The 25,785-nt window shown below is 32.0% G+C and overlaps 1 protein-coding gene across 12 annotated transcripts in view; it reads left to right on the top strand.

Annotated features, from left to right (window-relative positions):
- The window catches only part of LOC113393181 (polypyrimidine tract-binding protein 2), a 459,009-nt gene that overhangs the window by 261,830 nt on the left and 171,394 nt on the right, over positions 1–25,785 (top strand). Inside the window, exon 2 of one of the 12 annotated variants that reach the window (XM_026629930.2) lies at positions 10,163–10,213. The exons of the other annotated variants lie outside the window; for them this stretch is intronic. The gene's annotated coding sequence lies outside the window, so the exon portion shown is untranslated. The remainder of the gene's footprint in view (positions 1–10,162; positions 10,214–25,785) is intronic. 12 annotated transcript variants of the gene reach the window in all.

Here is a 25,785-nt window from a genome sequence, read left to right as displayed (position 1 = left end):
TTTGTTTTGTTCGCGGTTCGATTTTAAATTAGGAATTGTTATAAATTGATATATTTGTTGTTTATTTAATTTCGGAAAAATAGAATATCTTAGTAATTAATTGTTCCCAATTCACTTAGATTACATTGAGATTATCGAGACGTTTTCAATATGTTTAGTGAAGACTTCGGTCCAAATCACACCATAGACTTTGGTAGTAAAATAAAAATATTACTCTTAATAGTTATATATTTGTTAATGCAATCTAAAGTCTGGCTTTATTTTTTTTTTCAATAACACAAAAATTAAACGAAAATACGAAAGCAAATACTAATCTCGTACGAGATAATTATGAATTAGTCACAAAATGTTAATAATAAAAATTTACATACCCATTGAAGATATTTCATTCAATAAAAATAACCTTGTTGTTTAATGCAAAACCTTTTATTTTTGGGTTGCGAAACTCGCGTTTCGATAAGATCTCACTTGTAAGTATATGTGAATTATAAAAAAAAAATACTAGTACTATTGTAACGCAATGATCTTCTTTTTAATTGATAAAATATGCAGCGAGTTCTGTTTTAGTTGAAATAAAAACCTACACATAAAAAAAAAATCATTTATTAAAAAAAATATTTATATAAAGCTAAGTTAAAACCTTTCTTCCCTATCTTGCTGTTCCCGACAGGGTCCATAATGATCTCATTATTATAAGCTCACTATCTAAGTATCACGGAATGCAATGATCGATAATAATAATATATAATATTTTGTTATTAATAAACCTTGTAAATGCAATATTATTGAGTGATTTAATTTGTAAAAAAAAGTCATCAAAAATAATAACAACATCTGGTCGATGTTCGTGTGCATTGAAAATAAGTTATTTATCATAAAAACTATCGTATATTATAAAATGTTTCGCTAGAGTCCGAGAAATTAAGAAGTCCGAAAAATTAAAGTTCAATGATTCAATTTTAGAAGAGAAACACTGTGACATAATAAAAATCCGATCAAACAAGTAACAACATTCCGTAGTCATACGATAAATAAAAACAATTCTTAACATTTATAAATCGCTAAATTCATTAGAACGTATCTATCTGAATGTTCACAATCTAAAACATCGAAGTATACTTTTAATTAAGTACATAATTTATTTATAATCTAAATGTAAAAATCAAGTGAGTCTAAACTTTGCAATAATTACTTTAGTCATGAGACATTATCGCTAACATACATACAGTACATATACTAGACTAACATATACAATATTATGCAATAACCATTATATCTTATAACGCTAACTTCTGCACTTTAGGCCGGGAATTAATAATAAAGGTCATCGTGCTGACTTACGAACCGGAACGCCTATAGTCTAACGTGTGGCGAGTAAAAAACCGACTGACTATTGGTTGAAATAAAACAATATTATATTATTAACTCGCACATACGCACCTGCGTTTTTTGTAAGACCTATCTATTGATCGAGTATCGAATATAATCTTGAGAAATAGTTAAATAAAATTAAGAGAACAAGTGTTTCTGTTTATATCGTTCGATTGTAATATCCGAGAAATATTCTCATAAAATAAACGTCAAATAAACGTGCGACGACCGTGAGAATCGGAAAGATTTAATATGGCTCAGTTATATTTTGGTGTCAGTCAATTAAGTTTTTTGGTTTCCTATCAAAGGTGCCGAATTCCGGTATGGATAATTATAGTAATTATATCATAATTAATCTATAACTTTGATACCATCGCATTTTATTACAATCATGGCTGAGCTTAGTGGCATTGAAGAATTAGTAAAGATAAACATACTACTTCTCGTATAAAGAATAGATATGCTTTACAGATCCCTAGATATGCTTTACTGAGTCCTAGAAGAAGCCTAGCCTTTTATCCAACTCGCTGCTCCGATATGAGATGTAAATCGTACGCAATTAGAATCACTTTCTTAACCGGTGGTAGCTTTACGTATAACCTAGTTTTAAATTGGTGGTAGGGATTTGTCCAAGCCTATCTTGGTAGATACCATCCACTCATTGGATATTCTACCGGTAAGCAGGAATATTTAGTAGTGTTGGTTTCCGGTTTGAAGGGTGAGTGAACCAGTGTAACAAGCACAAGGGACGTTATATCAGCTCTCAGGGTTCTCTGGGCAGTGGTGCCCACTTTCCTACCCACGCCATAAAAAAATATCACTAGAGCAGAATCAAAATATTTGTTTGGTCGGATTATTTTACCGAATTGAATATTGCATAGCTTAATCTATATATGGAGGCTTAAATCGACTTAGATAAATATATTTTTGTTAACATACGAGTTAAACTAATATGTAACGTGTTATAAAAAATATGTAAAACTTGAAGCGATTTTTTTCCTTTGCAATAGTTAAGTACCGTACGTTACTAGATTTCAGAGTAACGAATTTTTCTCCCTAATTACTCGGTGTCAGAGCGATTGTGCAGGAAATGCTCTCGCGCCGGACAAAGGAGTCTGCGACGTTCATTAATAAGATCCTTCTAACTGCAATTTCCCTGAATAAAACCCCGGGGTCTCGTTAAAAATATTAATATCGGCGATATACCCACCGCCTTAATGGTGACGATTATTTAAATCCTTTGTCCTGTTTAGCTGTATCGCTTTTAATTACAAATTCATTACCTGACATTTATTTTAAAGTTATATTAATAGTAGTATCGTTATTATGACACTGCGCGTGTCATTAAAGCAAAGAGAAAGATATATACACAGCAAATGACGTCATACAACAGAGCAGAGCAGAGCATGAAAGAGAAAAACTGCTAAATAGAAAAGGTCCTTCAATTTATTTATTTCTTGTTTTATAACACAGTTTCATTCTACTTATAAATTCTTTTTAATTTTACGTTTGCCACCCATATTTCAACAAAGTCCTCTCGCTTGCTAGATCCGTTATAATGTCTTCATAAAAAATACGTCACGACGAAGAAAGGGTAGGGAAAAAGGTGCTTCTCGCCTCTTTGTGATACAGGTAATGAAAAAAAAAAACGGGTCATCATGAGATGTTTTTACATAAGCTTATTAATTTAACTTTACCTCTCTGCATTTTCATAAACGTCATCCGATATGTTTTTTATTTTCAATTTATTTTTAATATCATATATTTAAGTTAATGTTCCAATCCGAATTGGTGGATACACTTGGCAGATTTTCATACGGTACGATTTTTTCTTCAACGCGGAGTTTAGTTATAAACACGAATTAAGCACATGTAAATTCAGAGGTTCTTTACTTGGATTTAAGCCTGCCATCTTGGGCCAAGATACACGTGTGCTAACCAATGGAGCGTATCGGTTCTGATATAATATTAACAGTTATACAGGATGTGTAGACATAGATGTGTTATTAATGCTTCTGCTTCCGATTAAGTGATCTCTGTATATAGAGTTAAAAATATCTTTATTAAGTCAAAGATTTACTTATAATATTTACTTTGAAATACAGAAATATAAATTGATCAATACCTATTTTCACATTTTAAACAATAACATATTTATTGTATATAATTAAGTTATTAATTCGTCTTCAATATATAATTATGTGATAATGATAATTATTTATATTGAGAACTTAAATTACGCACATATATTTTGACGTATTTCTTCACGTACTCATTAAAAAGTTTTCAAATCTTCCAAAACAAAGGTTGTCTCGAAATTGGTAGCAAGCGATATCAGTATGTTTTTTTTATTTTATTTTTTATTTATTTATATTTTGGAAACAAACAGTGCTATTAATAATTATAAATGTTGTACATAATTAATCCTTAAACCAAAACAGTTTCCTATGACAATTAATACATAAGTAACTTTCAGAGTGTAGAAAGCATATTAATAATTACTATTATAAATTATACATTATCATTATAAATATTAAAATTAAAACTTTAAAGTTACGTGTTATAAAAAGAGTATTTTTTTATATTTAAAATAAATTCTTATTTTAAATTTAAAAAAATATATCTTTATTATCACTGCTTCTTAGAAATAAGTCACTGCACAAAGTCTGCCTTGTTATTTTCTTTTAATGACTTGAATTCTAAGTGATGAGTGAATGATATGAGTCCTCACGTGTTTTCAGCCGATAAACAATCTCCAGTTAAAAAAAAATTAAAATTGAATACTAGCTATATGTGTATATCATTTTTACTGGAAAAATTTTATATTGTACTAAGAAAATCTTTATAAAATGTTATAGTTTTTTCCGATATTGTAACATTCTTAGCCGTGAGTACACAATGCGTGTGAAAGTGTGCCTGAGAAAGAACCCGCAAAGGGCTATTAGTTCATAGTAAGAGATGCTACACCGGCAACAAAATCCAAGTCTTATTGATATAACAATAAAGCACAATTTTAAAAAAATCATATAAAATTTATTTATCTAAAAATATTGTTACAAAATTAAACGTGACAAAGAATATGTTGTTGAAGATATATTATTAAAAGTATAAAAGAAAATAATAGCTTATAAAAGTCCCAGTACCTACTTCCAATCAGAAATATACCTACTTTTAATAAAACATTCTTTCAAAAATTTCGTTTTAGTAGGATACTGTGTAACTTGTCCAGTTAAATAATATCGTTGTTATCTACCGCCAAACAGCAATACTCGTTGGTTCTAGTTTAAAGAGTAAAGTAATAAAAAACATAATAACAAAGATCTCAGATTTCAAGGTTAGCAGAGCATTGACTGTATACACAAGGATCTATATTTTTCACAGTCTCTATGATTAACAAATTATATTAATTCCATTTTTCGTACTGCCCCGTCTTTTTTCATAAATGAAAACATCTTAGGCTATTTTTTTAGTAAATTTTGCTTCACGAATACGAAATGAATTAAAATAGCCTTAAATTAAAAAAGTCAGTGTCGCTTGTTTGAATTCAAAACGACCTCAAAGATGACAGATGCAGGTTAACTCATGATGTTTTCGTTCACCTAGTGAACTTATCACGGCTCTGGTCTGATGTCTCATATTAATATATAAATAAATTATATATTTATTTAAATGTATATAATAAACGCGATCGCATTAATTGCGATCTTATACTTATGTGACGCTTATAAATATCTCATTAGTCACAAGTCGTCTTAATTAATATAACTCATACGTATTCCTTACTCTTTAACATAGTGTACAATGTTAGTTATTATTAACTAATCCCGACTTGTTAACGTAATATATCGAGGAATTTTGTTTCGTTTGCGTTCGTTCCGTGACGATAGAAAAGTAGTATTTGAATTGAATCCCGTTGATAATGATAATTTTAGGAACACTTAATCTTGATTTAATATTTTTAATCAATTATTATATTTCCTTTTTTTTACAAGAAGACGCGCACTAAATGTACTTTGACACTATTAAAGTTTATGTGGATAAGGAGTGCAGAAAGTTAATATTAATACATTAAAATATTTAAAAAAAGAACATGACACACACAACGATAAATTTAACATATACACGTTTATCTAGATAAAATTTAATACGAAACATTTATAGTTTACGTGTATACTGCCAATGACATGAATGTCATGTCAAAGATGAAAATCAATGATATATGTTTTTTTACATTTGAATTTTTTTATTGTGGTAGTGACAAGGTATCGTCCTGTTGAGCCTCATTTTTCCTACGTATCTTTCAAATTGACGTATCTAATAATTTATTAGCAATGAATTACGATTGACTTTCGACCAATGGGCGACCACTAGTTATATTTAAATATGGATCAAAGCTGATGATCATACGGATCATTTAAAATACGGATTCCTGATACGTTAAAATATTATCCTATAACGTTGATTTTAATACATTTCTATTGTAAACTGTGGCATATATATTTAAAACAAAAATAGATATTTAATATGAATGTGTGAACGCTTTTTTATTTTAATTTGTAACTCCTTTCTTAAATTTTTCTATTTTTTCTTAAAATTTGATCTAATTTTTTTTGTTAAAGAAAATACGACCACCTCTAAATAATAGGTGACGTGTACACGGGTCACCACCGGTATTGGTTAAATCGTCATTATTTTTTTAATCGATATTAATTTGAAATTAGAACAGTACAAATAAATATCTTATAATGTCCATGTCTCAGTGTGGAGCAGTCTTAACGTTAGTTGCTAAATAATAGTTTTGATATCGTTCGTTACAGCGCCCGTAAACCAATATTGCCTTTAATGGTCGGCCATTTGATTGTTTATACAGGTTTTCCTCTGTAAAATTCGAAACTCATGGTGAGATTTAATACTTTGCTAACAAATCGTTGCTGTTTTCGTGAAACATGGATTGAAAAATATTTACCTTTTAATATTTTAACTTTTAAACGGTTCGGATTCGGAAAAATATTTTATAATGTGACTTTTATATGGCGACAAGTTAGCGAAAGTTTGCGTTGCATTTTGATTTTTATTTCTTATGTAACAAGATTGTTAATATTAAACAGAATTTTAATTAATTATAATAAGTTCTCAATTTAATATCCAATAAACCGCTCATAAGTTAGGATCGCGTTCTAGCTAAACAAAATCGCACAGTCGATACGAGGTTATCGAGAAAAGCCGTGTAATTTTTTTTAAATTTAATTTTGCAGAACCGCGATAGTTTTGTTGTAACCTTCTACACTATAACTCTTGAAACAATGGCGGCTCGCGCCAGGAATAACCGCGGAAAACAAACAGACTGCCAGACATCGGCCTCTAAACACTGTAAAGATTTCTATAGCCGGTTATGTGGAGCTTACAAAAACTAATATAATTTTGGAAAGTATGAAATTTTCCTTGAAACAATTTGATGTTTTGTAATAATTTGATATAAAATAGGATATCAAAATAGTACAAATATAAGCATAATAGTTATTTAACTTCGTCATATAGTATATTAATTTGATAGTTTCAATTGAAATTCGTCAACATCTTCATAAGGTATGACTTCAATTTAAATTAACTGTACTTTATTACATCCATAGATATTGTTACATATCAATGATATACTCAAGTACAGTTGCATTGTAATTAAGAAGTTATTAAAACTCTGAGTGCGTTGAAAAAACCACCTTTAAACCTACGGTTGCCGAAATAAACTTTACTAATTTTGATAAACATTCCAAAGATCTCATTGTTCAATCTTATACTTTATAAGCAATATATTTAAGCGTTGTTTTATCTTTTTTAAATTTTCAGTACAGTATTTTATCTTTGTTGTCCTAATTTCAATTATTATTTAGTTATTAAAATTTTATTTTATATTTTATATAGGTCAGTTTGGTTTATATAAACTAAATCAAAATATTTTTGAAGGTCAATGTTGTTTACACTTTTAAAGACGCATCACTTTGAATCTTACACACATTGGATATTAATTTTAAATGCTTAGTGATAAGATGATGGTGTAACTTTTTCAATAAATAAATAAATAAGAACTGACTAAGAAAAGTTTTATGAAGCACAACCATCAATTAAAACCACAAGTGATTCAATCACTTGTATAGAGGCGGTTAGCCAAGTTATCAGCAGACGAGGGTTGGCCTCACAAAAGGCTGTCTATTCCTGATTTAACTTACACACAACATCAGTATTCTTATGAATGCACTAAGGGCACTTCCCTTATTCGTAATCTTTGAGACAATTTAATTTAACACATATGTTCAAATATCTTAAGGTGCACATAGCACTATTTTCATCAGTGAATCTTGTACTGTATTTGCCGAAGGTCTCTAGAACTTTCTTTTTGATCACATTTCACTGAATAATAGTTATTCTAATACTGTGCTTATATTACTAAGAGCTCAAGAGTTCCATCAGTTTTAGTAGAGATCACTTGCAGACACACACTTTTTCTCATGATTAGTTTTCATATATATTGTGGTACGTAAATAGAATAAAAATAAATCAATTTAAATAGAAACAAAATGATAAATTCAAAAAACTAAAGTTTGATGTATCACATTTTCTTATAAGTTTATTGTCTGTTAAATAATCTATGAATACATAGATCATTGAAAACGAAAAGGATATTCAACGCTTTCTGAATACACCTGAAAACAATTCAGCAACCGGATGCACTGAACTAACTGGCTACAATAGTGTTACATTCCAAACAGGGCATGACTGAAGCTGTTTCAACTTCATAGCTGACTGCGTTACGCGAATCAATATAGTTTTCATAAAACAATAAATTCATTTGTTGCTAGCAATTTTTTAAATGGTCACCATCGCATACATTGGTGGTGTCTGAAGTCAAATGTTATCCAATCTTCAAAACTAAGATTCATTTAGGCTTATATCTATTATCTTTAAGGACTGTCAAACTGTTAAGAAACGGTAAGTATAAATTACAATTGAATACATTAAATGAAATTAATAACAAGAATAATTGCCAGTACGTTAAGAATAGATCAAGCTATTGGTGAGGAATGAAAATAGTTGGGTCCATGTTATTAATCCTTTGCTAAACCGGGACATTAAAAAAAAAAAGATAAGAGCTTAAAATGAAAAATCTGGACCGAGTTATTACCACTACATGAAATGGTAGGAAAAATGAACTCTTATAGTAAAACGGGGCATGTCCTAATGTAAGCAAATTGCCGTCACAGCCTTTCAACGTCCGGTCGCGGCTATCATTTCCAAGATAAGCGCTTAAAAGCCTGCTGGAAAACGCTTTCAGTAGACAGACTATTACGAGGTGTTTCCATACTTTTTGCTCGTCGCAAATATCGTTTTGCACGTACATACATATAATGTGTACACAATCCTATGTATATTGATCGTGATAATTTTGTTCATTTGATAATATCGCCCACATAACACGTTTTTTTATTTTGTTGATAGTATCAAGTTATATTAGTGAGACCTTCACCTAATTTCTTGACATTAAATAAAAAAAAAAAAACAGTAATTTTTATAACGTTATTGTTTGCGCTGTCGACAAAGAAATTCACTAAATTAACAAAGAAAATATATATACGAGTATGATGTTAGAATAATTTGATGATTATAATTCTTTTAATTACAAAGGTTATTTACGAGAGAGTATATTTTGTCGGGTTTTAATTGGTCTTTAATTATAATTCATTATTATCATTTAATGTTCGATAATCTTCTTAGTTACTATTGGTAAAAAATATATTTACTTAATTAATAAAAAAAAATATTAGCCTATACTAATAATTTTGACTGTATTATACATCAAAATACAATGTGCAATTCGAATTAAAATAAGTCGGGAGCAACAGTTCTTTGTGTTCATGGTAAGCTAGTCGGGAAGGAGAGCGAACGGGGGAAAGTTAGGGAGGGAAGGAGGGGGTACTTGCAACGTAATGCCGCTGCACTTGCCCTGGTCAGGAAGCGCGGCGGAATGCCGTCAGTCGCGTTTGTAGGGGAAAGGGGGGTGTAGGGGGCAATGCACGCTGCGCCGGCGCAACTCTCGAACTCCCATTCAGTCGGTTTTATTAACTATTCTAACTTTTATGTTTGTTTATTATTTCGGAATCAAACTTCAGACTTTCGAATCACAAATGCTTATATTTTATTAAACATTTCGAAGGCCACGTATTTTCAATAAACATGACAATCAAACTCATACGGCTAACATTTAATTCACAGAAAATACCATCGGTATTTATTTCATTTAATATTTCAAACAAATGATTGATATTTAGGTTTTTATTATGAGAAAAAAAATAGGCAAGCTTATCGCGTATATGTTACGCATTTAAACGTACAACAGTGCTCGTCATGCAATACACATCGTTGCTTTGATGCGATGCGCCGCAGTTTCTCTGGCACTAGGAGCGCACGTTATATGCACTCTCGAAAGGGATTACCTACTAGTTGGCGGGCAGCGATTAACCGACGCCCGTGGTTGCCTATTGGCTTGTTCCAAACAGAAATAACGTTTGGATTCACCTTCGGAATGCTTTATTGCGTTCACTCGTATTTACAAAAAATGTATCGTACATTCAAAAGCTAATTTTTAAGATATATCGTCGTATACATACGATGACTTAGTAATAAAATTTGTACCTTACAGTATATATTATATAATTTAGTTTGTTTTAATTGTTAAATTTCGTTTAAAACACTGATCAATCATTTGAATCATACATAATTTTTTCCTTTTCATTTCCAGGTACGTTCGTGTTGTTAGAGAAAGTTGAAGTATATTTTGCATTTGTCGTGCGTAAGTAGTAGATTTATTATGCCTAGCTCGCGTTTTGGTTCAATTTCGGTTCACAAGATGCCTTTAAAACGAACCCTAATAGAGCCTGTATTTTACGTTAATGACCACCGTCGCAACACCGCTTAAGTAGAGACCCGTGGAAGCAGCGCGAAACGTCAAAAACTTAGTGGAAACTCGTATTTTTCAACGTCACTACAACAACGATGCAAGTTTAAAGTAAAGATATTGTCTTGTGAAGGTAAATCAGCCGGTTTCCTTGCAACTGACTTGCGACAACTCTTTAAAGCGTGCTCTTATTTCAAATATATAATAGCGACATGTTGGTACAACATATTGAACACTTTATACGTACTTTACTTTACAAATTTGAACGATAAATTTAAATGAAATGGGTTCCTTTAAGACATAATCAGTATCATTAGAAATTTGTTGGAATAATTATTATATAAATACATATTTATTAGACGATTAATATCGTTATATAGCAGTTGTTAGTAACGTAGTACTATACCTGTACATTAAGCTAGTTTTCCTTATTAAAATATCTTAAAAAAAAACAAAAAAAAAAATTAAAATTGCCTTTATATTAAAGCTTATTTGCAATTTATGCATGATTATGAAAAAAAATCGTCGTTATAATTTGAATTTAGAACAATTATAGAATACGATTTTATTTTATACATCATGAAATATTCTGACGGCTGTTCCATGTTCTATTTGCAAAACATTGAAGTGAAGTCTATAGAATTTGAATGCTTGTAGTGTCTCTTCGAATAGTGATTACACTTTGGAGCTCAGAACGAGGTGAACAAACAAAAAGGCTTTCAGAAGCAGTAGTAGGTCTGAGCTGCAATCGATCCCGTATTTGGGTACTCCGCGGGTTTTCGTTCCAAATATTTATCCATATTTGAATATGTGACAAATACTCTCCTGATATCATTGCAACGCAGGTCGACGAAATTAGTTTAAATTTCCTAAATTATATTCGATATCTGTATGTAAGATAATTGTCGATGATCACGTATTTAATATATGTCATATTTACAGTCGATTGTAAATTATCTATTCAAGTTGTACTAAGTGGAAAATTCCGAGTTTTTATCGAAGCAGATCGTGATTTACGCTGGCATCGTGGACAAAGCAAAAACGTCTCGAACCTTTCGCAACTAGAAATGAAATATCTACGTATTCCAACAACAAAACATGTACTAACTAAAATTTACCGTGTTTCACTGTACTCTGTGTGAAATATCGAGTGTGCGACCAGTCCCCAGGTGCGGTTCAAACGGCGCAAGTTTCACTAATGTGCGGCTTAAATGATGACAGCGTCGTAGGACGGGCTCGCCTAAGTCTACTCGGTAGCTGTCCAACTCTATAGGCTCCTAGATATCGACTTTATTTATGTTTTGCTTCCTCCATTCTAAGCGTTTCAGCTTTTATCTTGCACATTATGGTATGCGTGTTACTTATTTATTACCACAAGTTTTAAAAGATGTTGCGTATCCGTGTGGAACGGCGGGCGATGTTTTAAAGATGAGATTGCTAAATGATGCGGAATGCTCTAGTTTTAAGTGCTCCGAGCTGAGTCTGCTTGATTTAAACCGTTTTTTATTTAAATTTAACATATTATGTATTATTGAAATATTTTTTTTCGTTTTGGATTTGATGCTAAATCTTGATTTTTCTTATCTGTAGAAAATATTCTGTAGCGTAATTGTATTTATAGATATGTAAACGTCTACATCCAGTGGACGCAAGTATTTTCTCCCGTGGGAGACGAAACAAGCTGCTCGCGGTAGAATTCGTAAGCAAGACTCCAAATGCTTATTAATCGTCACTATACGTTCGTAGATTTACGTTACGAGTCGTAACCAATACGCGTTCAAGAATATATTTAGCGAGAGTGTTTAAATACCTGCCACTTGTAGCTTAACGAGAATATTGCTGTGAGAAGAAAGTTTCAAACCTTAAGTAATCGAAGCTGGTGGCAAGAACAAACTAAGTTTTTATCAGCTAACTTCCCAGCTTACAAAGCGTCCATGAAGGATTTACTGTCAATAAACTAGCCTTACATTCAAGTTATTTATAATAGGAACATGTAATTCGATTCAAAAATATGAATGCAAGAAATTCATATTTTGGTTTAAGTTATAAGACTGCCTCTTTGGTGTAGTGTATCTGTGGCCTTATCGATATTAATATATCAAATGAGGGGCTTCGACGAGCTAAAAACGTATATGTTATTTAACAAAAAATATATATTTTTAAATTGAACTAATTTATACAGAAGAATATGTGATATTTCATTCATTCAAAAATATTCTATTTTAAACATGAATGCAGTTTAAATTTTAAAGCTATGTAATAAATCAAAAATCCATTTGAAAAACGGAAATGAAATATGAAACAGTGACATCACTCGATTGGCAATCTTTTTCTGTGAGAACAAACTCAAAACTCATCGCAGGAGATGTTCGAGAAACTTCAGAAAGTGACATTGATTATTAATAAGTCAAATCCTACACGCACCATAACAGCGTATAGAAGATAAATTCTTTGACTTTCATATGTTCACTAGGTGGTAGGACGGTATGCAAGCTGGTCTAGGTAGTGCCAATCAACAGCCTGTAAATTTCCCACTGCTGGGCTAAGGCCTCCTCTCCAATTGAGGAGAAGGCTCCAATGCGGGTTGGTGGATACACACGTGTGTATTGTTGTGTTTCGGCTTGAACCGTATAACATCTTAGTTCTCAAGGTTGGTGGCGCATTGCTGATGTAAGGAACGGTTAATATGATCAGGTGGCCCATTCGTCCTTCGCCGCTATGACAAAAAAAAAGAAAAAAAATCGTTTCAAATTATCGAGCAGTTAATACAAGTATATAGAGCACGCAGAAATAGTCGTGTAATAAAAATGGTGTAGCGCGGAGCATTAATCGTCACAGGTGTCGATTACCGCCATGACACTCCTTTTTTAAATGTCCTTTTATATTTTTTCGATTGTTTGTGTCGAAATTGATATTTTATTGTCTCCGCGCGTAATCGACCATTTTCGTTTGTATTTATATGTAACTTTTTTCATATTGCATTCTATAAATGAGTTTTAAAAATGGATTTTTTTTTTCTCTATTAGCGATAAGGTATTATACTATTAAGGCTTAATCGGATTTGCGCTTCGGTTCTATTAAGGATGACAAAATTGCACAATTAATGCTTTTTTGTTTGATTCTTATCGCACATACTTCGACTTGTTTCTATGACAGTAAAGACTAAAGACAGATCAGGCAGAAGATCAACTTCACCAAGTTTCCGAGATACGGGAGTAGAATAATGGCAATCGCCTCCTACCTGACTTCTACGAAGAAAATCTTGAAACTGATTTACTATTAACTTATAACTCGACATTCAAACCCAAAATCACTGGAACATCAGTCTCACGAGCTAGCAATAATAGGCAAACTAGATCGATAGAGAAATAGTTAAAAACTTGAAAAAAGTTAAGTAATTGGAACGATATTTAATAAAACAATTAATAATGTCCGCCTGCCCGAATTTCGATCACGTCAAAGACCAAACCGACACAGGAGATATTATTGCACACAAGTGTGTTCGCAAACACACGTCCCCTCTCTATTTCCTTGCTCTCGGAGCCCTCTGGGACTCCAATATACATAAATATTCAGAATATGTCAATGTAGCCTCGAACTCGACCATTTAAATATAGAACAGTACATATACTCAAAATAAAAATAAAACCTCATTACGAGAGGATACTGTGTATTTATCATCATCATCATCATCCTCCAGCCCTTATCCCAATTTTACTCGGGGTCGGCGCAGCATGTCTTCTTCTTCCATACTTCTCTGTCGGACGTCATCTCACAAGTAACATTCTTTCTAACCATATCATACATTAATATAATACACTATGTATGTACATCAGTCAAATAATAAAATAAATTACGAAGGCCCATCTTTTGTTTCATGACGTCACTGTTATCGTTAACCAGTAGCGTGTTATCGCGCTTGTACTCAAAAACCTGACTTGATAAAAAACCCTGATAAAAATAAAAGTATACGTCCGAAACATCCAATATATTGATTTTACTAACTCCCCTTTTAGTTAGGTTCTATCGTTTTGTTGTATTCGTATTGTACATTTTATTTCCTTTTGTGTTTTCATTTGATTAATGGATCCAAATCCTATGATACCAGTCGAAACTTGTGTGACAAGTTTGATGGTGATTTAGTAAAAATATGACGTATTTGTCGTAATTACCATTAATTCATAATTATACATTTTTCCAATGACGTACTTATAAGTAAAGACCTTGTTAATAAACTTTTTATGACTTAGTTAGCGCTTTTAGCAGATCAGTCTGGGAGACGAACACCTACTCACCAATTTCTTGCCGCTAACAAAGCTTTGCAAAGAGAAAATAGAAATAAAAAACCATTAGGTCTATATTTATAAGACACTTCATTAAATATTGCTTCCCTCTGGTTATTGCCTTTAGTTGCTTTTATTGTTATATAGAAAATAAATAGTTACCTTAAAAAAAGGTAATGTGTAGCTTGAGCTTTGAAAAATATTAACTTAGCTATATTTTATCTATTCTTTAAACAGTTCATAAATATAAAATATAAATACTTTTTACTCGACCTGTATATAGCACAGATAATAAAATGTTATCAATATTACTTAAATAAATAAAAACTTCAAAATTTAGAATCGAATAATATCATACGTGTCTTCCGTATAATACGTGATATTGCGAATATTCTGCGCTCAACTAGTTTAAATGCAATTTCAATAAAAAATATTTTTGTGTCAAAATTTTATCAAAGTTAAATTTCCGAACAAAGCAATATCAAATCATATAGAAAATAAATAGATTTGATAGATTAATTACAAGGCACACTAACTGAGTGTGAGGGTAAGTAGAATCAAGTTGAGGGTAAATCGTCGGTGAATCGGAAGTGATAGAGGAACAAGACACTGTCCAAACACACGTAAACGTAAGTTCAACATACGGCCCGCGAACAGGACCTGCATGCTAACATGTGTGTGACTACATCTCAAACGTGCTTAATCTGCAATTGAAACAATTTAAACTTCAACTATAAATATAGTTCTTTTAATTTTATGACAGAATATTTTATACAATGGAATAATTGTCGTTTATAATTTCTTACCTGTCAAACCGAAATAGCGTTAGTCAATAGTACTAGCTTCAAACTGCAATTTGATAGACGGTAGAGGCTCTGATGAGTAGATGACATTCAACCAGATGTCAACCCACTACCCAAACTACACTAGTAGATACGATGATAAAATATTCTAAATCATATTACTAAATTTGTCACAGTGATTGTTTTTTTTTTCAAAGCGGTTGTTTTTTCATAGAACACGATACAATATCCATTTGATTAAGACGAAGGATTTAATCATGACAATTAAAACGGGTGTTAGTACTTTATATTTATTGGAAATTAAGTGTTAATTCGCGGAACGGCATGTCAGCCAGTAGATAAAGGTCATATCTCCATTTATGATGCCTTTATTTATTTACATTCTTGTATAATTAAATCACAATTGTATATTTTTTATTATACAGTCATCAGGATGATGCGCTGTTGATCATTATTATCATTTTTAAACCATTTATTCACCACCATAAGAGACATCCGATAGTGAATTAAGCCGAGTTCTCTCTGACCAACCTTAAGATTTCATCTATTTAGTCTCTTGACACCATAAAGGTTCAGACGTGTACATTTTTTTTTTTTTTTATTTTTACTTTATTAGGGAAACAAACAGTACAAGTCATTCTTAAAGCTAAAGCATAAAAATTAGCACATATACCAGTAAAGTTTCCACTTATAACTAAAAACGTAATAAGAGCAGAACAAAATTAATTATAATATCTAATATAATAATAATAAGAAAAAACAAACCTATGAAAAAAGGACAAATTTGAAATGCTCAAATGATATTAATAAACTTCCTTTTACAAACAGCAGACACGGAAAATGTTATATAAATCAGTTAGGGCAATGGTTAAAAATCTCTATACGACTCTTATGACACCCAAAGCTTCAGACGTGCCTATTCTATTCAATTCACGTGCCATTAAATATTATGGTAAATGGATGTATGTACAAAGTTATCAGTATCAACCCCATTATGGTATACTTATCTTCGCGAACCAATTGTTTGTTTAGGTAATAGAAAATGCTTAACGGACCCATCGTGGACGTTATGCAGATAGACTTCGGAATCGTTAATTGCCGGTCAAATTATTTCGTAAACGACTTATTTGATTATTTCAAGCGCAAACATTTTACGCAAAATCTGCTATATTACAATTCGCTTAAACCCTTTCAAATAATCATTTCGTTTCTGCAATATGTGTATAGTATCTACATAACTATGTACCTATATATTGTTTATTTTGTATACGCTCACAATTTTGTTGTGCATTAAGAAATCTGTATTAATATTATGAATGTGAAAGTAGCTCTGTCTGTCTGTCTGTCTGTCACTCTCATTGCCAAATCAATGAACCGCATTTGACGAAATTTGGTGTGAAGCAAACTTGAACTCCAAGGAAGGACATGGCTTACTTTTTTGGCTAACACATTACAACCAACCCCTAAAACGCGAGAAATTAAATAAATGAGTTTTGGAGAAATCATTATTTCGGCCCTTAAGAAAAACTTTAGAATATTCTGAAGAAAGTGAGTACTTTATATACAAGCCTCAACACCGAGAGCTTTGGTGCATTTTAGAAGAGGCCGATATCCAGAAATGAATTACGATTGGCTGATATTAGTAATTTATTAAAAATAATTAAAAATTCTCATTTAATTTTCGAAATGAAACGCGACTAAAAAAACATTTTACGACAAAATAATGGCAATAGCCCAAGTATTACAATTTTACGTTTCAACGGTTCTGTTTTCGAATTTCGCGTACTTCGTTAAATGGGTTTTTGATATGGAAGTAAATTTTAACACATATTTGCAACCTGGCGCTGTACAAACATGTGAGGTTGACAATAGGTGCGGAGCACTATAAAAAATTAACGTGTAGTTAGTTACACGAGCGTTGTGAGACAAGTCGTATGGGTGGTGGAAAATGCCTATTACCAAAAACTGTTTTAAACTATTTCGTACAGAACCGTGTAAAATCGGTATTAATATTAAAATTGATGCCACGAGCGCATATGATATTCAATTATGTAAGCTGGAAATTTTGAATTCAGGGATAGGTGATTGCATTCTGTACTTACTGTTTAATATAGACAGGCTGACGGGTAAATGGGCTGACTGATGATCGCTGTATGGTAACTAAGATGTTATGTCCCATGTACCTGTAATTCTACTAGCTCACTATTCGAAGACCTAAAATGACTTGTGTATCCACCAAGTGGTATTGGAGCAGCGTGAAACTGCAAAACCTTACAATTAGGGTGTCACATTCCTGACCATTCTGAGAAACCTAAAAATGTTTCCTATTTAGCGGTAGAGTTGTGAAAAGTCCCTCCATATTGAAGGTTTTCTATTCTATGTTGAGCAATGAAACTCGAAACGCTTTGAATAAAACGAAAAGTATGGCATAATTTCCTTCTAACATTTATAAAAAAAAATACCATTGTGCCTTATGTACAACATCGACAGCCTCTTGAATATATTAAAACTACAAAAAATGGAAATGTCACTTTATCTTCAAATGATAAAATTATTTAATCTTCTATTGTTGTTTTCAATCAAAATCAAAATATAATTTATTCAAGTAGAGCTTTACAAGTACATTTGAATCGACATTTTACAGAATTTGTATTTAACGTTATGCTACCACCGATTCGAAATGTAGATTCTGCTGAGAAGAACCGACAAGAATCTCAGTAGTCAGTTGAATCCAATTAAACTTATATAATATATCCTGCCTGATACAACAAGTATCAGCTCCACGGACTCAAACATTTTAGGACTTTTATTAATTTTATTATGAAGCAAACTGAAACTCCAAGGTAGGACTAGACTAGAGACTACTTCTAACACCTGATGGCTAGCCCCTTAAAAGCGAGTAAAGCCGCAGACGACAACTACACATTTACCTATAATATTAATTAAATTGTATGTAAATCATAATACAATTATGTATTACTAGAAATTATTTAATTCAGTAGCTTCTGAATACAATCGTGAAATACGTCTGATTTTGATAGGTGTTTGTCGGATCAAATAGATCAAATAGTTTGTATTAATTTCAAATAGTTAAACGCATAATTAAACTTTACTAGTAAATTTATTCACCAGTGCATTGGAGTAATGTAGTGGAATTAGCTACAAAGGGAAAGGGGGCCCTAGCCTAGCGAAGAAATATTTACAAACTTTTATAATAGCAGTATGTGTTTCTTAGCAATATTTTTATATTAAAAAAATGTTATCACTATAATATCAAAATATATTTTTTTACTGTGTCATATTATTCTACATATCTTATAACTTATTTTTAAATCATCATATGATATGAACAAACATATGAGCAAACATAAAATCATCGATTTCTCGAAATTTTTAAGTCAATCCTGTTATTCCTTTTTTTTACTTTATAATATAAGTAGGCGGACCTTACGATCGCTCTTTAACATTGGCCGTGAAAGAAATATTAACAATTCCATACATCACAAATTCGCAAGCAACCTTGGGATCCAAGTTGTTAAGTTCCGTATGCCTGTAGCTTCACTGGCTCACTCATCCTTCCACTCTATTTGACTGTAGAATATCTGATGAGTAGGTACTTGATGCTTTTTTACATAAAGCCCTACCACCAAGTACGATTTATGATATTTATTTATGTAAAAACATTTTTTTACTTATGGGTATATAAACGCATGCGTCCGGCGATTCGTGCGTTCAGTAATTCGTGAAATTTATTTGATCGTCATGTTGATTCTGTGATCCGCAAACATCCGTCTCGGATTTCTTGTACAAAATTAAACCCAAAAAAAAAATCCATACATATATGTATGTGTAAATATATTAGATAAAATTGTGTAAATATTGTTTGCAATTATTATTACTTGATATTAAAACAAACACAGCCGTACCGCAACAAAGACCTGTACCTATATATGTTTATTCATTATATGACCACTGCACTAATTAAACGTCAATCAAATCATACATATATGTTACTTAATTTATATTACTTTGGAATTGAATATTCATTGACCTAGTTTCGATATATCTATACGATATTGTTTCATTGTTAAAACACTACAATCATGATACTAATTGTTGTCATTCTATATTCAAATTTTCTTTTATTTTAAATTTGTTGAAACTGAGATGTATTTGACATTTAGAACCGAGGTCCTGGGTTCAAACTGCGGGTCAGTGAAGAGTTGTTGGGTGAACCTGTTCAGAAGTTCTCACGCTAACGAGTCACTGAACTGAATGCATATATTCTCCAGTCTCGTGGGATATGTCATCCCATCGGATTACGAGAACCTGGGAGACGTTTACTTGTATTTGCGCACAGACTTGCGATCTATACGGTGGTGTATCCTGCTCAATTGAATAGGAGCCCTCGAGCTTGGTGTACGTGGTTGAAATCAGTCAAAAATACGTCATAGAGACTAATAAAAATACGAAAGTTACTCTATCTGTTGCTCCTTCACGGCCAAACCTTCGGTGAATTTGGTGAATTTTCGTTAACAAGCTGGAACTCCAAGAATTACAAAGGCTACTTTTCTGTGCCTAACGCCTGACGACCTTTACATAAAATGGTAGCAAAGTCGCGGACGATAACTAGCATCAGATATGTGTACTCAATTCATATATAAAAATGTTTGCTTTCACCGCATCGCTGGTCTAGTCTGATTGGCTGATGATCACGTGTGATGGACTCTCTAATTGCTTAAAAGAGTGCTTGTGCATATTTATTTACTATATCACCTGTGCAGTTTCACGGACCGTGTCTTTGACCGAAGCCGTTGATGGTATTGATAGAAATCTTATAATTACTCTTAAATATCGAGTTATTTTAAGCAATACATCTTATCAATACTCTGAGTTAATTTATCCTATCCCAATTAATTAGTCGCTTTAAGATCAAAGAGGGACAGTTTGCGATCTTCGAGCAAAGATTTGAGCCAAGTTGGTAATGAGCTATACGGCTTAAGTTTTCGAACTCTCCCACACAATATATCTTAACTTCATTGGAATTGTCCTGCATTAGGGTCTAATTTGAAATGTCTTCCATAAACTATCGATGTTGGTTAAGATGTATTAGTTAAATAAATATATGTGGTATGGCAGTTTGGGAAGGATTAACTGTTGAGGCCTGTACCCTAGTTTTGCAGTTCGGTCGCGTTCGTCGAATACCTGCGTTAGCGAGATTGGCGTTAATCTGTTAAATCGACTGAGGAATGAATGTTAATTTGATCCTTCAGCTCAACATTGTTTGCAAGGTTAGTTGATCGGGGTGATAATTATCGTCGCTTGATTTGAAGCTGTTATAGAATTATATTTACATATTTATGTTAATATTTCTATGTTATTTGAATGGTTTACTAAACTCATGGTTTTTTGTTAAATTTGAAATAGGTAAGTGGAATGTATCTGGGGAACCTAATGGTAGATGGTCACCACCGTCCATACATTGGTACTCTAAGGAATATTAATTATATATACGCTACAACGTCCATACGCCGCCAACCTCAAACATTGGAACGAAAGAAATCCATATTTTGAAATTCGAATACATATATAAAAAAAAAACTTAATGACGTTTTGATTTGAGCAACAATAATAATGACTTCCACGAAAGTATTACACGATGTTTTCTTCGCAAATCCGCTAATGCGACCAGTATTAGGTTAGCGGATTACCGCAATTTCCTCATCGCGATAGCTGTTGAAATTTTACGAGCAAACGTTCACGACGTCACGAAATGTGTCCGAAAGTTTTTCACGCACTAATTTACGTTGCCCGATTCGCTTGTCGAGCAGTCGAGCGATTTATCGTCCGACGAATCACCGGGACGGCTCATTCCGGATATTGAAGCACGTAATCTCAATACAGTGTGTCTCCTCGCAATTTATCTGACGATGAATGGTCCTGCCATTATTTTCAACCCTTAACCTACCTACTTATTAATATCTCGATAATTTATTGTAAATTGCATTTTGCAAGAGTGATCCCGTGCGTGAATAAAGGCAAGGGAATGACGGTTAATAAAAGGCTTCCCTTTACGTAATTTATTATATTCGAGAGGTTCAAGAATCAATTGTGATGGACCCAAATCTTTTTAACAATGACAATTATTAGTAGTTTTTTATCGAATATGACCTACTAATATATTGGTGTACTCTTACATAAAAAAATATTTTCTATCGTACCTATGAGGATGACGTGTGTGTCGATCTTTCAAACAGTCAATCATTTGAAAAACGCAAATCAAATCGTCTAGCGTTACCACCGGTTCGAATGTGAAAATCACTAAGAACTGGCATGACAGTAGTTAGTTATTCGTATAAATAAATAACATTAGTATAACGTTATACAGAGAGTTCAAATTTAGCACAAACTTTTTTTTGCTGAAGACGATTTAAAAATAGAAAAAAAAAATGTTTATGCAACGTGTGTTATAAGCTATGCTTAATATGACTATGTTACTTATATAAAGCATTGCTTTTTGTTCTAGACTTAAGTCAATAGCTATTTAATATATAATAGTTATTTATATTTAAAATAGATAAACACACACATTCATATATATTTAATAACGTGATTTTAAGTCTATTATCATGAAAGAACAATGATAAAAAGGTATCAGTGATTCAATATCAAAGTTTTAAACCAACAAAGGCTAAGGTTTTCGTGAGTAAGCAAATTAATATTAAATGCCTTTAATATAATATCTTAAAAGGAAGCTGGCGTTAAACTATGCGCAACTTTGTAAACATTAAAGGGGTCGTTAAAACAAATGAAACGAATGGATTAATAATATTATATAAGAGATCAGTTTCATAATTTTATGTAAAACAAAATGATAACTATATACTCGTACCTAGGTGTATACAGTTTTGTTTTGTAAGTCGGTAAAGTTGCATGCCTTGATACTAGAACTGTATATAAAGTTAAAATTTGATAATGTATCAAAATTTAATTTTGATATTATTTTAGATAATTTTTTTTATATTTTTTTTACAAAAAAAAAATGCTTTTTCAATTAGATGAATTATAATAAAAATTAATATTAATTAAATTGCGCAGTAGAATATCATATAGTATATTATGACTAGCTGCTCATCCGACTTCGCTCGGCTATATCATAGATTCTATCATATTTTTTGTAAAACTTGAACTGTTTACGTACCATACGCAAAATAATTATCTCAATTTTATAATATATTATAGCCTTTATAAACGGGCTATCCAACAATGCCTGAAAATTTAAAATTGGACCAGCAGTTCCTGAAATTAGCGCGTACAGCAACCAAACAAACTCTTTAGCTTTATAATATTAGTATAGATTGAATTGTGTTATGAAACGTAACACAGTACTTGTCTAATTAAAAAAAAAAGTACGAACGTACGAAGTAGTTGAATGTGACGTGCGTTAACAGCAACCTACGCTGTACCGGTAATCCTCAGCTCGTATACAATTATGGTGTGGTAGTTACGTTACGTTATTTCTTTAACATGTAATATACGCAAATGTTTTTATAACTCAATCATAGTAATCCCGCGTCAAGCGCTTCCCACCGCCAGCCGGGAATACGTCTTACCGTATACCCGACGTAATTTGTTTTGTGTTCTCTTTCAAACATTCCTTAATGCTTTTTTTAATTTAAAATACAATATAATGCGATTATCCTTTTTGATTATTTCTGTGTATTTATTATTAAACCTTTCCCAAAGGAAAGGAAAGGACAGGTAACCTGTTATTTTAATAACAATAAAAATATAGAGTTAAAAGAGTAAGAGATATAAAAGTTCAAGATTACTACTTCTACTTATAAATAAGCGTTGAGCTTAGTCTTAGGAATATGCTCCAAGCCCTTTCCTCAAAGGGAGAGGAGGCCTTAGCCCAGCAGCGGGAAATTTACAGGCTGTTACTGTTTAGTCTGGGTCTATTCAATGGTGGTAATATATTAATTTATTTGGTATTGAAAGTATTTTGAATGAAGTAAATTTGAATTCTCTAATTTTATATTATTTTTTAATATAAAATGTTTCAGATCCGAAAATAAATTCATAAGTTCTACTGTTATTGCGTTTAAATTTTGGTTTCTAAAATAAATTCTGTTTCTATAAGCAACTCGAGTAACCAGTGATTTACAAGTGCCGCTTTCGGCGAGTGAAAAACATCAGGTGTAGTACTTATTATATTTTAAAAGTAGCAGAGGCGATCTCGCGATAAACATTCGATTCTGTTCTTGGCGCCGGCGATGAGAAATAATTACGTCTTACTATATTATAGAAGAGAGTGCAGATGGCCTAGTCGTTAGAACGCGTGAATCTTAACCGATGATCGCGAGTTCAAACTCAGGTAAGCACCGCTGCATTAAGTGTTTATAACTCACCTCGTGCTCAGCGGTCAAAGAGAACATCGTGAGGAAACCTGCGTGTGTTCAATTTCAATGAATCCATGAACCCGCATTGGAACAGCGCGGTGGAATAAGCTCCAAAAACCTTCTCCTCAAAGGGAGGGGTGGCCCAGCAGCTGTTACTTTACTTTTTACTTTTATTAGGTCATAGGAGTGAATTTTTAGTTTCGAAATGTAAGAGAGTTTAGGTTGTCTAGTAGATAGAATACGTGAATTTTAACAAGAGATCGAGTTTAAGATGCTTAAATTTATTAGTAATTCATCTCGCGTTTAGCAACAAACGTGAGGAAACCTGCATGTTTTTAAATATACTATATCTATACGTAGTATAAAACAAAGTCACTTTCCGTAGTCTGTACGCTTAGGTATTTTAAACTACGCAACGTATTCTAATGCGGTTTTCATCAATAAAAAGTTGATTCAAGAATGTTTATATGTATAATACATGCATATTATTGTAGAGAAAAGCCGAAGATTTGAATTTTCATAGCCCGCAAGAACAATAAAAAATGTTTTTGTTTGTTTTTCAATCTAGAAGGTATGAATATAGGAAGGTAGGTATATAGATCCTGTAGTACCGGTGTGAAGCCGGGACGGATAGTTACTTTATTACAAATAGACAAAGAACAGTTCTGCTTTTCCTTCTGTTTGTCGACCGATTTTCTTATTGTTTTATTTAGAACAATAAAAATAATAGCGAGGCATATTTTCAATAATGATAATGTTCAAATTTCGACCACAGAGTGAACACTAGTATACATCAAATCGCCTCTAAACAAACAATTATTTTATAACCATCGTTGGCGAGTAATGGGCCACCACTGTCTGTATAGATTGGATTGATAACTAACATTAACTATTAATAAAAAAATCGGAACACAACGGTATTGCTGCTTGGCGGTAGAATATATAATGACTAAAGTCCTACCACCAAGTAGAATTGCACATTTGTAGTTTAAATCGTGTTTATCTATCATTTTAGTGTATGGTTCGTGTTATATAATATTGTAGATACATTAAAGATGCTTCGTAATAAATGAGCGATACTAAAAAGTATAATAAAAGTTGCGTACAAAGTTGCAAACCGTTACCGGTTGTAACGCTGGCCCGTTGTAACATTGTCTTCAATCGGTAATATTCATATGCAGAGCGCATTGCTCTTGCATAATGCAGCTAATGGCCGAGCCCTTGCCCTTCAGTCGCCTGCGCTGAATTAATAAACGTATTCACTTATTGTTTATTTGCAATTGACAAATCGTACTTTGTTAGTCTACACTCTATACTAACAAAGTACGATTTTAATATTTTTTATCGATATTTTATATACTTGTGTGTAAGTGGTCACTATCTACTGTAGACAATGAATTAACCATTTAATCATTTAACTGTAGTCACTGGCTCACTCTAACCGGAACTCAACAACGGTATTGCTTGTCGGTAGAATTAGGATGAGTACTCCTACCCAATCTTCTACAAAACCCTACCTTATTCCCCTATTAACCCTTATTTCAGAAAGCCTTACAAAAACCCTTTTTTATTCAATATTCTAACATTGTAAAATAATATCAATTGGAAATCAACTAATACTAACTATTGTGTCATAAGCCTTATCTGTTAAGATATTTTAATGAGACGTTTTAATTCATTTATCTAAGTTAAAAATATCTACCGAATTTTACTTTAGAAACGAGTAATTTACTCTGAGAATGTATTGACTTTACGGAGTCGGAAACCGTGTTTATACAATGGTTGTCCCTGATTCCAACGACATGATTTAGAATGATTATTTTAGTATATAATTATATATTATATTTATATTCAAATCGATGAATCGATACATAAAATTTATCAAATCTAAAATACTAGAGGATATTTATCATTAAACTTTGATCTCACAGTTGATTTAGTATAAAAATTCTTTTAGACCTATACCGCCTGAGAAAGAA

Source organism: Vanessa tameamea, chromosome 6 (assembly GCF_037043105.1).
Source record: "Vanessa tameamea isolate UH-Manoa-2023 chromosome 6, ilVanTame1 primary haplotype, whole genome shotgun sequence".
Lineage (NCBI taxonomy): Eukaryota > Metazoa > Arthropoda > Insecta > Lepidoptera > Nymphalidae > Vanessa > Vanessa tameamea.
This window is presented reverse-complemented; position numbering and strand designations above follow the sequence as displayed.